Raw genomic sequence first — 16,440 nt, 5'->3', positions numbered from 1 at the left:
TCTGCTCTTTTGTGTAAGACCAACTGCATTCACCAGCCTAGAGATCTGCAAAACTTTTTTTTCCTTCCACCATAATGGCATCCATTGCTCTCCTTCTGCTACTACCCATCTTTATCCACATAAAACTAGAACTCCAGGAAATTCTGCTGCAAATGGAGGACAGACAAGACTTTAGGCATTCAAGATGCCGAAGACTATAGTATAGCCCGTAGTTTCTTTACCTACATAAAACATAGCCTGTTAGATCACATAACCGCATAACCTACAGCATCCTTAGGCATGTTATCATTGACAATCCCTTTCTACCTATCTCATCTGCGCTGCGCCTCCCTTTATAAACCCTAACACACAGCATAGTAGTGCCTCATGCCACCATTTGCTAGTCCCTGTAGCACAGGAGAAGTCCCAGGGAGCATGAAGGGACAGCATGAGTCAAGGGAAAATGTGGTCAGTCACTTTCCAAGATTCCCTCAGCTTAATGATATCCTACTAGACAGTTTATGTAGGAGAGAAGAGGCAACACTTGCCTCTATAGGTTTCATGTGCATTAATGTTTCCATCAAGAAGTATTATCCTGTGCCAAAAACTCTGTACTGGGTTACAAAAGGTAAACCTATAGGTATCTGTTTCATTTCCTTAATGTATTCTTAAAGGCTTGGATACCCTCTTTATGTAGGAAGCCTACACAATTAAATGGCAGGAGACTCTCATTCACCCACACACAGGGCAAAACTTGGACTGAGAGGGAGAGCAATGAAGAACTTCCGTATGTATACATATCCCATAAGGACTGGGAGAAAAGTCTGTGCCACTGGAAGTAACACGAAACACTGGACAAGCGAATTGGCCTTCCAGCTCACTAGGACCTGCTCTGTAGCCATAGTTTTCCACAGGTGTCTTGCCAAATCCCGGTGCCAACGGTGTTGGACTCTTAATTCTCACACAACACACTCAAGGATACACACTACTTTCCTCTGTCCTGTCAGCAGAGGAAGGAAAAGGCAATCCATTTTTCCAGCCTGTCTTCTAGGGACTCGCTTGCTCAAGAGCCTTGTAACCACCACAGTGGCTGCAGTGCTGCCTGCAGGCCCCAGAAGAAGCTGCAGATGAGCTGCTGGCATCTTGCTGCAAGGCTCCATGCCAAATTACAGTCCCAACAGCTGTTTCACTCAAAATCTGATTGTTTGAAACTCACTGACTGGGTGAAGAGGTGAATTTCACAGAGCCTAGATTGTCACTTGATGTGCCAGTGCATGCGTGATTCGTGTCCCAGCTGACACTGATATTTACCTATAAAATTAGAACCTATACAGATCAGGAATATTTGGGGCATAATTCTTCATTTGGAATAGGTCATTAGAGCAACTTTTTTTGCAAACACAGCTCTCAGGTGCATACATACACTGTAGACATTGCTGTGTCTCTAGCTTCTTTGGATTTCAGATCATATGCTTCAAATTCACTTCAGAAATCACTCAAATTTAAAAGTTATTGGTATTACCAGTTCATCTGAGAGAGCAGTTCTGAGGTTTACAGTGGACGACAATTTCTTTACATTCACACCGTGTAATTTTAACTCCCTCTTGGCTTGCTCTGTTGTGGATTAAATTATATAAAAAATGAATGTTCATTATTTAAGTGATTCATTACAATGTTAAACATTATAGATTAGCTCAACAATTGATGTGATCAGCTTAGCTGCATTGCAGTCCTTGAATAAACACTTATTTACACCAGTGGGCAGTTTGGCCTTCAGAGTTCTTTTGTATATGCGGTATCAAGATTTTTTAAAGCTTTACTTAATCTACTTTATTTCAGTCTGGCTGAACTGGTGTGGTGAGGAAGGAATGACAATGGCATTGTTCTTTGGCAAGGCTCTCGGCTTCAAATCTGTTCTCATGAAACTTTCAGCTGAGTTCTTGCAGACTCAGACATTTAGTTAGTGTGGTTTCTAGACGCACCTCAGCCTATTGATGCTCAGCTAAAAAAAACATCAATTCCAATCCTCTGGTAGCTTACCTATCATCACTCGTGCAAACCAACCAGCCTTTCCTCCACAAGAAGCCTAAATTCCCCGAAGCACTGCTTCCAGATGGGGAAATTGCCTTCAGAGACACCTGTTACATCTCATAATATCAGATAGCATAATTCTATCACAGACTCATCCTGCAACTTTGTGAGTCACACTGCATGTTTCATGCACCAAGCGAACTAAAGCAAACAAACAGGAACGATCTGTATTCTTCTTATTTATGCCAAGACTTATAATAAATCCCTTCAGAAACACTTCCGAACAGGTAGCAGCCAGCACACAAGCTTGGCCAAGGTTTTCAACTAGTCTTTACCTGTTGCAGCCGTTGGGAAATTTCTAGCTGTTGGTGGAAATGTACTTGTACCTGCATGCTGGCACTGGGAGTGTGAGCAGGTGTTTGCAAACCGCAGTTATATTGCTAACCATGCTTACTGTCTCAGACTCAAAAATATTAATCACGATAGCAATGTCTGGTACCTGAAATATCTTGCTGCAAAAAGTTCTCATTTAATTTGTCTTACCGCGGTGATCAGAACTGCTCTAAGCAATAAATGCCTCTCGAGCTAATTTCTGTGTGCAGCGCAATGTTACTTACCCTGAAGGCCCTTTAAGATTTGACCCCTTTCACTGTTTTTCCTGCTGTCAGGCAGGACAGCAAAAGAGGTGGTATGCGGGCTGAAAAGCCAAGCAGTCCTCAATCAGCCCTTTGTCTTTCATGACCAGCTTTTTATCCAGGGGCAACAGTCTTTTTCCATTACCAGTAAAAATGAACCCCCCAGTAGGGGTGATGAAGAAACAATAAAACTAATCATTAAGCAGGCCTGCTGAGAAGTGAATTCCAGTCCCAGGTCAGATCTAATTGCATTCTGACACTGAAGCAATGGCTTGGTCATTTATATTAGCAATGTCATGTTTCTTTTTGTTTATTTCTCACCATTTTGCTCCCTGTTCCCATTAACAAATAAATGCATGTAGAGATCAAAATACACATACTGTCCTGTGGTGTACTTTGCAAATTGTAAAAACACTCTGTTTTTAGCCAAGATCAATTGTGGAAAAACTAAAATCAAATATAGCATTTTGGAATATAATGAGAAACTGTAAAAGGGATAGTCAGTAAAAATTATGGTGGTATCATGGCCTATGACCAAGGAAAAAACTCAGGGGAGAAAAGACAAATTTAACCATGCATATGAGCACACAAGATATATATATATGGTTGTGATTTTCAAAGCCAGGGAGATTTAGATACCTATTTTTGAGTAATTACAACAGCAGTACAACACTTTTGAGCTCTGTACAGCACATGCATGTACATGGCATGCACTCGCATCCCTGAATACATTCTTTTAAATACAAACATCCTTGGTCTCTTTCCTCCTTTGCCACCTCTCTCTTACTGAGATCATCATTACTGATGAACATACTATCTGCATCCCCAGTCTCCTCTCCCACTGTTTTTTGTCCAGACTCCCACCCAGCTTCCAGGACTGAGACTCTTCCTTCGAGAATCTAAACAAGATGCCTTTGCATGTGACTGAACACAATGGGCCCCTCTTCAAAGCCAAGCAATATTTTTCCTATCATTGTTTGCAGGGGAAGAGTCACTCTATGTTCTTCTCAGATATTATGGTTACGCTGGCCTTATTAGCTCATGCGTAGATTTGCTGTCACAAGAGGGTTTGTACAACTGACAAGATTGCTTAATCCCTTCCTAGGTCCCTTAGCATTTGTAACAAGTTTTGTAATTGCTTTTTAAATAAAATGCCCTGACCCTGGAAACTCATTTGTGAGCCAGCTCAGTTCTCTGGCTTTTTTCCCTTCATATAGCTTTTATGACCTCTCCTATCTGGATCTTGAGCCCTTTCTCAGAAGTATCTTAGTCCAATCCTCTTGATGCTATCCAGAGCTAAAAGCCCTCAGCATGTGCTTTGGATCCGATCCCTACCTGGCTGCTCTGTCCAGAGGGGCGTTGATCAAATCTGGTAACAACAAATCAGGGCCCAGAAAATTTATTTGTAGAATCTGGAGTTTTTCCATCTAATTGCAAGCAGGCTTTCGCAACTCATTCACTGAAGAAAACTTTCTTATCAGGTGAGGATGTGACTAACTTCCACCCAGATTTCATGTTATGGCTCTTATCAAAAACACTTGAAAAGAATTTTCCTTTATCCGTGGAATCAGCTTTCCAAAGTTGCTTTTTTACTGAAAGCCACAGCATGACTTGATGATGATTTTACCAAGAATTTACCATGCACTTCATGTTCAGAACTGGCAGCAAACGCTATACCTGCCGCAGCTATTTTCTTCTATGAGCTTCATGCCACTGTGAAAACAGTGCTGCCCGTATGCAAGCTAGCTAGTTTAGAAACTCGTTTATGAGTTGCTTGTGAAAATTAATCATTGTCAGGGAAGGCATGCACTCCCTGTTGTGCTGTGGCTTTTTTTAGTTATCTGTGGTGAATCTCTTCAAAGCCACCCAGAGATGCCAGGCCAAAAACCTCGGGAATGCTTTTGGACACTTCAGCCCTCTCTGTGCACACATAGAGCAAGAGCTGAATGGTTGGACAAATCTGAGCACATCACATTGCATGTGCCCATATAGCAGCCTTTCATCTATTGTATAGAGTGGAGTTCTCTACTTCTCTAAGGTATTCCACAATACCTAAGGTTTAACAAACACAGAGTGGGCTGGATCAATGTTTAACAAGGACTGGGACTTGCACCTAGATCTACTAACCTACCTAGGATCTAAATCATATTAAGAGGTATAGGGATCTAACTCCCAAGGTGTTGAGCTCCTAAAACATACCCAACAAATTATAGACATTACTGGAATGTAATTAAATAGTAAATATTATTATAATAATAACCCAGTACTTTTCTTTCCAAGACCAAAAATGCATGTTGTAAGCTCTAATTAAGACTGAACTCACGAAGCACCACCTCTTTGCAGTGGATAGCAGTATATGTGTTACGGTGTGCAGCAACATGACCCAACAGATTAGAGAGGAAAGTGAGAAAAATACCACAGCTAACCTACAAGTTCAGAGGGAATTAGGTGAACAGAAGGATCCCAGGTGGAATAGGGATTAGGGTACTTGAAGTAAATTAACTCTATTGCTAGAGAAACAATTACAGAACACTTAAGTCCAGTAATTGTGAAGAAGCTATTTAATATCTTTTCTAAAAAACACTACTCACATCAGCACTGTTTCCTACCTCCTACTTAGACACAAAGACTGACTTAGATGACGGTGTGACACCTACAGAGGAACCAGAGCATGCTGAGGGCTGCAGGAACAACCCCATCCTCAGGAAACATCGGGTGGCATAAGGCAGTAAGAATCTCTCACACAGAGTGCTTCACAGGATCCTCTCTCTTCTCCATATCAAGCTGCCCAGGACTTCTTTCTCCCATGGTTCCAAATATCTCAGATGTGAGCGGAAGAATGTAATTGCGAGCAGACTCCATTCCTTTTACGTCTATAAGCTGCTTTCAGTTTTTCTGTACCTAGAGTAAATAAACAATGTTCATTTTCAACAATTGTTTTCTCTCAATCTCCATGCTTGTCCCTAATCTGCACAAAAGTATTATAAAGTTTTAATTCATTTTATTTATTTATTATATTTATTATATTTATTATATTTATTATTTATTATTATTTATTACTAGCACAAGACTGCTTTGTTTTCCTCAAACTGTAAAATATATACATTTATTTCCCTTTCTACTTTATATTGAACACAATTATGCACCTGAAACTACTGTTTTCTACAAAACACAACAGCTAAAGCTACAATATTTTGTTTATCAGAAATGAATGGAAAATTGCCATTTCATTCTTACTAAACATATAGCATAACACATGCATATATCTCCAGAAATATGTCCTGGAGCTATATTTTCAAATACCCCCAAACGCAGTGCTATGTGAATACTTCAAGACGAGACTTTCAGGTCTTGAATTAATGTTCTTTGAACCCAGTGACAGTTTATTCATTGACATTTATTGCTATTGCTTTTTCTACACTCTAAAAGGTAGCACTGGAATATTTGGAGATACTTAAAGCTAAATTTTTATACACAGCTAACCTCCAAAGTCTGAGAGAGCCTGGGATTGGTAATGACAGCATAGAGAAAGATTATATGAAGAACTGGTATTATATCGTAGGCAAAGCTTGACATTTCCTTACACTCTTCCTCAAAGTCATCTTACACCAAAGGAAAGACTTTTGGGAAGAGCTTCTATGTGCTATATAAACCATTTTGTTCCATTTTGTGAACGTCTGACCAGTACCTCTTCTTTAGTTATGCAGAACAAGATCACAGCAACTTGGGTGAGCACAGCCACAGTGCAAAAGCTCTGGCAGAACAACGAAGCCCTCGTCCCATTTCATTTACAGGCTAACAGCTGATACTGAGCTCAGAAGAATCATTTGGACATCAAGATATATCATGTAATGGGTTTGTTTTCACGCACACAAATAGCCCAAAACTTCTGCCATGACACGTCTGCATTTAAATAGCATCATTAGGCAGGTGGAGGTTGGTAGACCATACCTCCATATCTTTGGTCAGATCCTTTCCTAACTCTGATTTGGAAATATCACCTCTAAAATTGATCTCTTCATACAACAGTCTCATACATTGTCTCCTAAGCTACCTTGAAGCTGTTGAAAATTCATATGAACATTATTTAGGTAAACAAAGTAAAGCAAAACTTGTTAGAGAAATTTAAGACGTTCCTGCCCTGAATTTAGGAAAACTGCAATTAAATGTACTAACAGACAATCAGGAGCTTTCTAAGAACTCTGAGAACAAATCTTTGCTAATAAAGGATTGATTACATCCTTCATAATACTCTAAAAATCTATTTTGAAGGACAGGCAGTCTGAAGGTTTTTAGTTATTTATGATTCTTATTTACATCCATACTGACTTAATCTCCCTATCATTAAGTGAACTTCCAGAAGCTCCTCTTCATAAGCCTCGTTAAAGCTAATTACAGAATCACAGAATGGCCTGGGTTGGAAGGGACCTCAAGGATCATGAATCTCCAACACCCACACCACAGGCAGGGCCACCAACCTCCCCATTTAATACTAGACCAGGCTGCCCAGGGCCCCATCCAACCTGACTTTGAACACCTCCAGGGACGGGGCATCCACAACCCCTATGGGCAGCCTGTTCCAGCACCTCACCACTCTCTCTGTAAAGAACTTCCCCCTGACATCCAACCTAAACTTTCCCTCCTTCAACTTCAAACCATTTCCCCTTGTTCTGCTGTTATCTACCCTTTCAAAGAGTTGGCTCCTCTCTTTTTATAGGCTCCCTTTAGGTACTGAAAGGCTGCAATTAGGTCACTCCACGGCCTTCTTGTATGCACAAAATCACCCAGGTAAAAATGAAGAAGTCAACACAAAAATAATGAAAAAGACAAAAATATATCCTCTTCCATCCTCCAGAAGATTTACAGAGACATGATGTAAGAGCGTATGTTACCAGTAGTCCTTTTATTCAGGAGGTAAGCAAATTTAGTAATCCCATTGAACCAATGACAGCTCTGATTGTCTCTGGGAGAATAGTGAAGAAACAAAGAAACCTTGTCACTCCACATTTTTTAGAATGGTGTTATTGAGCCCCCATTCTTGCCAGCAAATCCTCATGACTCATCCAGCTTTGCAAATGGTGCTATTGATCTCATATTAAGACAATGAAATGTGACTTATTCCATGTCTGTTTCTACTCAGTTGGCTTTATAAAGAAGCCAGAAAACAGCATCTAGATGCATTTGAAATACATGAGCATGGTAAAAAGCTTTTGGGAATACTTATTATGGATGAGAATGATTAATAAAAAGAGGGCAAAATTTACTGAATAACTGAAATTTGTTCCAATTCTACCTCTTCTGAGGAAGTATCAGAAAAAGAAACTTTTTAGTCCCAGTCAGAGAAAATTCAAGTTTCACTCTCAATCTTCTGTCAGGATTCACCAGCCCAAGTTCACTAAGATACAAAATGCTTAATTACTAGTAGCACTGTATTACTATGCCAGGGTATCAACATGAAAAGTTTTTTTTTAACTTTTTTTTTTTTTTTTTAACTTTTTTACTTCCCCTGCACATACTAAGTGTTCCAGACCACTTAAACCAGCCATTGCTGCTCTATAGAATGGAGAATTTTAGAACATGATCTTGCTTGTACTGAAGACAACCATAACCTGATTTTGGCAAGAAGGCCATAGCAAATCACCCTTTCAAAGAAAAGCCGGAGGCTAAAGGTCACTCAAAGCACGCTCCAAAACTGACTTTGACAGAGATGCTGAATAAATTAAAAATGAGGTCTTTAAGCCCAGGTGCTCTACCAAGACTTACCAGTAATGAGGCAATCTGCCGAGCATCCCTGTGCTCCTTACCCACCTTCAAGCCTTCAGCCCCACTTTGAAAGAGCCAGGTTCCCTCAGGCCTTTTCTGCTGCCAGAGAAACCTCGCTGTAGCTTGCTCCCTTTCCTGCAGCACCAGGTTATTAAAGGGCCTGTATTCCTCTGCCTGCTCCCACTGACATAAATCCTTCTTTTACGTTGCTTTTCCTTTAACACTGAACATAAAAGAATGTACTTTTATTGGAGTTTTATCTTTGCCTGGGCTTCTAACAACCGATACTGAATACTTGGTTATTATGGCCCCTTCTGGATTTAGAGGCGTAGAAGCTGCTTGTGCTTGGCTGTGTATATCGGTATTTTTATGTTCTTATGTGTCTCTATCTGTACAGTATCTCTGAATATACTAAAAACTGCTTCAAAAAACCCTAAGAATTCATTCAAATAAATCTGTAGACAAAGCAATCTGCTACACACGTATTTCCTCAATACTTGAACTTTCACATTCAGCGAGGGCTGCAGTGTTTAATTTTGGCCATTTGCTTTAATTTGGTCATTACATTTTTAAAGCCACGTCCCAGATTTGGCCCTGAGAAGGGGTAGTTTGCTCCAGTTTAAGTGGGCATGAGGCATAGCATTTTCATATCATAGAAACACTTCCCTTTTTTATTTTTTTTCTTAATGTAAATTTTGCAATGCTAATTCCTTTCATAAGAGACACAGGGATAAGTGGTGCTTTACAGTTCAACCTTCCCTTGGTACCCATAAATATTTATTGTTCTTGCCCTGTTTCAAGGCACAGATGAAATTCATCTTCCTGCGGGGGGAAGGGACGTGGAGGGGAGAACATCATCTTTAAAGTATAAACGTGAAGAAAGCGAAAACAGATGCACGGAGAGGAAAAGAGAAGCCGGTGGGAACACGGCGGGACTGCTGTGCGTTTTCCCTGGGAGACGGCCTCGCTTCCTCAGTGCGCACCGCAGGCAGGCGGCTCCCAGCAGGCAACTCGCAGCAGGAGATGGCAGCCCCTGCCAGCAGGCCTGGATGGGCAAGAAGTGCATTGGGAAGGTGCCTGCTGCCCGCTCAGGCCTCCAGCTCAGTGCATGCTCTGTCCCATCTCCAGTTAGAGCTCCTGCCAAGCAGAGAGGAAAGTGTTTTGCTGTCAGGAGGCAGAGGGTCGGCAGCAGCATGCTGGCGGCATGCTGCGAGCAGGCATGGCCCTAAGAGACCCAGGCTTTCCAGCAGGGCAGCGGGCAGCAGCAAGGAGGAAGGGGGAGGAGGTGCCGGGAGGGAGACCGGGAAACTGTAACTCATTGTGGACAGGCTGGCCTGGCCGGGGTGGCGAGCGCTCACAGCCCAGCACATTCATCAACCTGCCGAGCGGCCCGACAGGCTGGAGCCGCGGCTGCTCCCTCTCTCCCTGTGTCAGGCGTGATCCAGCCCAACTGCGCCGAGGCGGCGTGGCCTTGCCAGTCCAGCTCCGGTCAGTGCAAAACATCGCAGCCTGGGCAGCCCAGGCACCCAACTACTTGCCAGCGTTAACCCTCCTGAGCATCCTGTGTGATCCAGAGCCTAATCCCATTTCCAACCTGCAGCTGCGCCCAAAATTAATTTAACCCAGTCGTATCTGCTCGTGTTTAAGTCTCTGTTTGCTTTCTTATCTCTTCTAAATTGGCCTAAGGCCACCAGCTCCAGCAGTCCCTGTGCATGACACGTAAAAGCCAACTCCGAGCTTCCTTCAGTCATTCAAATGGTGCAAACACAGTGCTTTGTTTTCTTCTACTTTGGGTGAAATTCTCGTATGTATTTTTCCAGTCTTGCTGTAATTATGTTCCTCTCTAACGCGGGATTATTCAATATTCGAGTTCTTTATCGATGACTTTCTTTGCCTGCCCCTGTGGCACATCCCAGCAAGGTTTCTGCCACCACTGCCTGCTCCGCTCTGGGATACTGTGCTTTCTTCTTCTGGCTGGTGAGGCAAGAGCCTCAAAGGCCCAAACACCCAGGCTGAAGGTGAATCTCTGCTCACAGTTTGGCACATGGCCTGACTGTATCAGCTAATGCAATACTGGTGCAGCTCATGAAGGCCCTCGCTTTGCTGAGGTGCCTGATATGCCGTAGCTGCAACACTGAGCCATGTCACAGAGCCTTAGCTCTCAGCTTTTGCTCTAAACTTCCTGCACTTTGTCTGCCGAAGTAGAGGCAGAACACTGCTTTCTTGATGGGGACAGCTAGAATAATTTGTCCAATTTCAAAAAGGATTCAGGATGGTTTCTTTTTTCCTTTGTTTTGGTGGAGGTTAAATGATCATTTTGAAATACATCTAATAACACTTGCTATTTTTCCTAAATGTATGCAGTTTTCCCAAACTGGCAGGCCAGCTATGTGTTGTACAAAGGTCATTTTCATTGACCTTTTTAGTTTTTTAGAGCTTATACTACCTAACACGCTCCCCCCCCAAAAAAAAAAATAATCGTTTTCTATATGGTTACTACTAAGTATTCTGTAACATGACTTTCATCCAAAGGAGAGGATACAATGAAGTATGAAGTACAGTTCTTTCATCTCTAAGAATCCCGGCACTATTTGTAAGCAGAGATCCTACACCAGGAACGCAACAAAACTCAGGAGAACAGTTCACGTATTTTAGGTTTAGATGTGTGCTCACAATCCTCCTAAAGTGAAAGGGACGTTAGCATATGATCAAAATAGGGGAGGGGAGCCACTTATAGGGTATCTCTGGATCAAATTATTCTGCCATCACCAAAATACAATTTTCTTTTAGGTTGGAACATAGAAGTATTTAGCACACTGAGAGAAAAAAAGAGAAACTTTTTTTTTTTTTTTTTTTTTCCAGTTGAAAAGTCAGTAAATTTTAGGTGGGCAAGTAGAATCATTCAAAGAGCAGCTTTGCCAAGAAAAAAGGATTAATGTCACTGTACTTGAAGAAACATATGGCCAAGAGCTCAGTACAGCACTCATCCAGAATCTGGAAGCTCTAATGGTATCACTTTAAGCTTTGCCTTCCATGCAATACCAACTCTGCTGGTACAGACAAAGTGATGACTTTGTTTGACAATTATATCTTGGAAGTGTGATAGCATTATATATTAACAGGGTAGGAGGAAATTAAGAAGTATAGGAAATGTAATAAATTCACCTCTCAAATCTGAGAGAGTTTTGTACTGAAATCACTGCAGTATTTTAAGTGATTTGCAAGGACCTTTAGCCTCTGATATCAAACCAGTCCTGTTTTGTTCAGCATTCTGTATGTGTCAGAATAACAAAACAGAATAATAATTCTCATTACCTCCAATATGAAATATTATTATGCATGATGCTAACTTATGTTTATGAATGAGTACACCTTGGCAGCTCAACTCCAGCATTCTGATCTTTCTGCACATGTAATTAGCACTATCAGACTAACACTTTCTTTAGTGTTGCCTCTGTATTGGGAACTGCATTTTCTATTCTCAGTGATCATACAAGTGGTAGAGCTACAGCTATTAGTAGCTAATTTAAAGGATATCAGAGGCAACTGTTTTTGCAACAAGGCAGGTGGGAAACCAGTGAAAGAAATAGATTTAAAATTGTGGTGTTTCAGTTTGTAGTATAGCTGCTGCATTCTTAAGAAATAGCATCAGACTTTCACTGGTGTCTGGAAAACATCATATGCTGTACAGGTACTCTCTCTGTCAGCTGTTGCTAGACAAAGGACAATAGTGAAAGGTTACATATGATGTGTCATGCTGAAAGACTACTGTTCTGTCAAGTTGTTCCACTTCCAACACTAAACAATATCAGAAAGCCCTTCAGGAAAAAAAATAAATAAATTTGGAAAATGCGAAAGCATAAAGCTATACTTTAAATAACACAGCATTCTCATCAGTCACAAATATTTATAGAAAAACTGAATAAATAAACATCAGATAAAGGAATCTTGCATTACCCCTAAGAGGTGACCATGCATGTGACAACTTTGTTAAATCATTCATTGCTGATTAAAAATGAGAAGTCAAAAACCTATTAAAAGAACTTTAGGAATCCTCTTTAAAAAGTGCAGTGAAATTGCTGGCTTAAGATGAATCTATTAAAGGATGAGTATAGGCAAGTCTTGAACAATATTTTGGGATTAATAATGCTTCACTGAAATGCCAGCAGTCACACAGCACTATTTATGCTAGGTGGCTGTCCTGTATTAAACGATACCTATTTAAAAGGCTTCACCTAGTCAGATAACATCCCAACTATAATTGAATCCAAGCCAGAATGCAGGCCCAAATACCTGTAAGCCTCAATATTTATGAAAACCAAATCCAAATGTAACATTGTAATATAGCTAACAAAAAATAACAAGGAGTTATTGTTGCCTGTCATATATTACCAATTGGGAAGCAGCCTTACCAATGCTTATGATGATCTTGTGCTCTTGCTCTTAAAATTGTTATTTTTCTCAAACTGCTAGCTGCAGAAATATATGTAATCTATGAATCTCACTTTTTTTACTCTTTTAGCATCTCCTAACAAGTTTGCACACTAATGTACAGTAAGTATGCCTTTCCTTTGTTGAAAGGAAAATTCAGGCTTTTGCCTTATTACCTTTAAAGTCTGCAGAAAAGCTCCAGGTTTGTTTTCATTAAACACTTGGCACAATACCTGGGCCTGCATTGCAGTATGTCTTTGTAAGGACACATTATCCAAACTGACTAAGATACCACATCTTAATAAGCTACCATTTATCAAGGAAGTGGTAGTAACCAGCTGGGGGAGCGCTCCCAGAGTATTTAAGCTGTGAGGTACTTTCAGAGTAAAACGCATATTCTACAGCCAACAACAAAATTGCCCCAGACCTAGGGATTGTAAGAAGGATCAGAATTAATAGCAGAATCAGAATCTGCTCTATTTAATCTTTAAGTTAGTAGAAAAATGCTCTTTAATCTAACCCAAGTAAACAATAAAGTATACTTGGTTTCTGGCCACATAGAAAAAATATTACAAATTTTGGTCCATTTCCACATCCATTTAGTAAAGTAAAAATAAGCCCATTGTAATAGGAGATTGCCATAGGATCTGTATCTCCAGCTTTGCAAATGAACATGCCTTGATGTTTAATTTTCCGTGAGTTCCTCTGCGTTTAGGTACCAGCAGGGGACCATTATACCGTGACAGCACTCAGTTCTGATGACATTATCTTAAACTTTTCCCTGTTGTCTGTCCTCACCCCTGTTGTGCTGCTGCCATCTATTAACATTCCACTGACAACAATGAAAGATGTTAGAGTAGAACATGTTAATGCAGTAGCCGAGCTAGGATGCTTTCACCTGGATGGACACAAAAGTCTGGCAGCAGCTTTATAGTTAATTAGCTGGATCACATCATGCCAATTCCTCACAAGGCTTGTCTGAGGTGGTTTGCATCCATAATTTGGGGGTTCATAGATTTTTATGGCCAGAAGAAATCATTAGATCATCTGGCCTCCCCTTCTCTATTATAAAGGACATACAATTGCATTCATTTACTCCTGTTGTTAACCCAATTACTTGTGTTTCACTGTCTTCCAAAAAAGACATCCAAAGACTTCAAAAGATGGCAAGCCCACTTCTCTCTTGGAAGTTTATCCCAACAGCTAATCACCCTAAGTATTACACAACTAATGTAGGCTTGGGACTAATAAAGCTTAGTCCCCTATGGATTTGTGTTTCATGGTTGATTGATTTCCATGTCTAACAAGCTGTGAGCTCTGATGAAAGTTCCTTCCCATATACAGAACATTTTTAAGGTCTTTTTCCCAACTCCTTGTGGTTCTTCTGCGTCTTACTAATGTGACAACTAACATTATAGACCTGATGGTAGCTAGCTCATTATAGGTCTCTGTCAGGATTCTGCTGAAAGGTTTCACTTATTCTTGACCACATGCTTTCAAGAAAGCTGTAGAAATATAATTGCTTTTCAGATCTTTCTCTCTACTGCCAAGAGTGGCTGCAGAGAAACAAGTTCAAAAGTTACCGGAGGCACCTGTGCACGTACATGCAGGCACATATATAGCATGGTTTTTCTAAATGCATCTTTTTTTCTAAACAACTGTTCCTTATTTCTTATTTGTTTACATTTTTTGTTCTTTTCCTCACTGTTCCTTTCCTCTCCTCCTCAGTATGTCTTTCATCTTCCAGTTTGTAATCACTGGCACTAAGAATTTGCTCTGTACTGAAGACATTAATTCACTGAGTCTCTTTCTTACCCTATTGCCGTTTTTATTTCCAGTTTGGAATCATTTTTAGTACCTCCTTCTGTACTACTGCCAATTTTTCCTAATGCAGATGTGAAGAAGGGCCCATATGCCCAGCAGTTTTTCCACGTTTTTCCAACAATGTTAGCAGATCCATTAGAAAAAAATGCAGCCATTCCTGTAAATATTCCTCGTATCTTTAGACCATAGTTATGACAGAATTGCTAAGAGACAAGAACAGTATGTAGTATTTTCAGTGTTAATCTCCCCAGTGTCAGATAGAGGTAAAAACACCTCCTTACGCTACTCACAACTCCCCTTCTTATATATCAAAGGACCACATCAGTCTTTTCCCAGAACATCTCACTGGGAACTCATGTTGAGTGACTTGTCTTCTTTGACCTTTAAATCCTTTCCAGAGCTTTCTAAGACACAGTCTTCCTATTGTTCAAAGAGAAACTGCTAATGTTCTTGAGAATACAATACATATTACTGTAGAAGAAAGACTGATGCAAACAGTTATTTCGGATGGAAAAAGAATCCACAGCCAAGTTTCCCAAAATCAGTGGAAGAAATAACGAACTGAAGTAAATAAAAAATTAGGGATTCTAAACATACTGCACTAATCTTAATACATTAAAGTCCTACTTTGATATTTTTGAGAGATAGAAGTTTCATATGATGATTCAATAATTTTTTAGGAAAAAAATATATAAAAATATTTTGCAAAGTTCTGTTATTTCCCTTCCTCTTCCCCATATTTTAGACTAGCTTTATGCAGAAGTACTGATAATCAAGCCTTATATGACCAAAGCAAGGGAAATGTGTGAACAAAAGCTAGAAGCCATTTTGAAAATCTGAGGCCAGGCTTCTCTATACTTTGGCTTCCCTTATCAGTAATTATGATAATAAAAATGAAATCAAATCTCAGAGATATGCTGAAGGACACTCAGGTGAACAATTTCAAGGGTCTCAAAGATAAGCAGATCTACATCCACTGAATATTTTCCTTGTTTTTTCTTAATTTTTGTTTTGCGTATTGCTCTTAACTAAATTATCTTTTCCAGAACCCTTTTATTAATAGGTTGCACTGCATATACCACTGTCAGCTTTGCTAATTAAAAAACTAGTCAGCTGTTTAACACTATACTCTTTTGCATCCATAATGAAATATAATAAAGACTGAAATGAAAAGTGGTAATTTTCTTAAGGGAAAGCTACAGCTAGCTGGATCATTTGACAGGAAAATAAAACTAAGTGATGCTCATTTGGATGATCACACGCTAGGACCTAACACAACCATTCTGATTGTGGACCAGCTCCTTGAATGACTGTCTCCAGGAAAGAACCTAGTTCCCATCAGATAAGAAGGAACTTGCAAAGCTGAATCCTAAGTTTGAGGAAAAATCTCTGAACAGGAAATGCAGTTAGATGTCTTTTAGAGACAGTCCTGTCTGTCCTGTGCCATATCATTTATCAAAGACATGATGGCTGGATTAAAAAAAAAAAAAAAAAAAGTGAAAAAGGATTATTATTAAGGAAAAACATTGGTGAAAAAAGGATGTTGATCAAGTTTCTTTTGACTGAAGCTTGGAGACAAGCTTCCCTATCATAGTAAGTAATAAATAATTGAGCAATAGACTGAAGATTTGACTTTTCTATATACCTCGTCTAAAAATATGCAAATGACTCTGAATGAAAGAGAATAAAAACTTCTTTTAATTGAAATAAGTTAATAGATGTTCTCTGTCTTGATGGTTCTTGCTGCAGAGAGGGTAGTATGGTTAGGTTGCAATTG

General features: G+C 40.0%; 1 long non-coding RNA gene across 1 annotated transcript in view; it reads right to left on the bottom strand.

Moving 5' to 3' along the window:
* Positions 1-1,176: 1,176 nt before the first annotated feature.
* LOC149918584 (uncharacterized) overlaps positions 1,177-16,440 on the bottom strand; it is a 62,818-nt gene continuing 47,554 nt past the window's right edge. Inside the window, exon 4 of the long non-coding RNA XR_016465169.1 lies at positions 1,177-5,546. This is a non-coding gene — a long non-coding RNA (uncharacterized LOC149918584). The remainder of the gene's footprint in view (positions 5,547-16,440) is intronic.

This window comes from Phasianus colchicus, chromosome 3 (assembly GCF_987193195.1).
Source record: "Phasianus colchicus chromosome 3, bPhaCol1.hap1.1, whole genome shotgun sequence".
In the NCBI taxonomy this organism is placed as follows: Eukaryota; Metazoa; Chordata; class Aves; order Galliformes; family Phasianidae; genus Phasianus; species Phasianus colchicus.
Note: the sequence above shows the minus strand (reverse complement) of the source record. Positions and strands in the feature narration are given on the sequence as shown.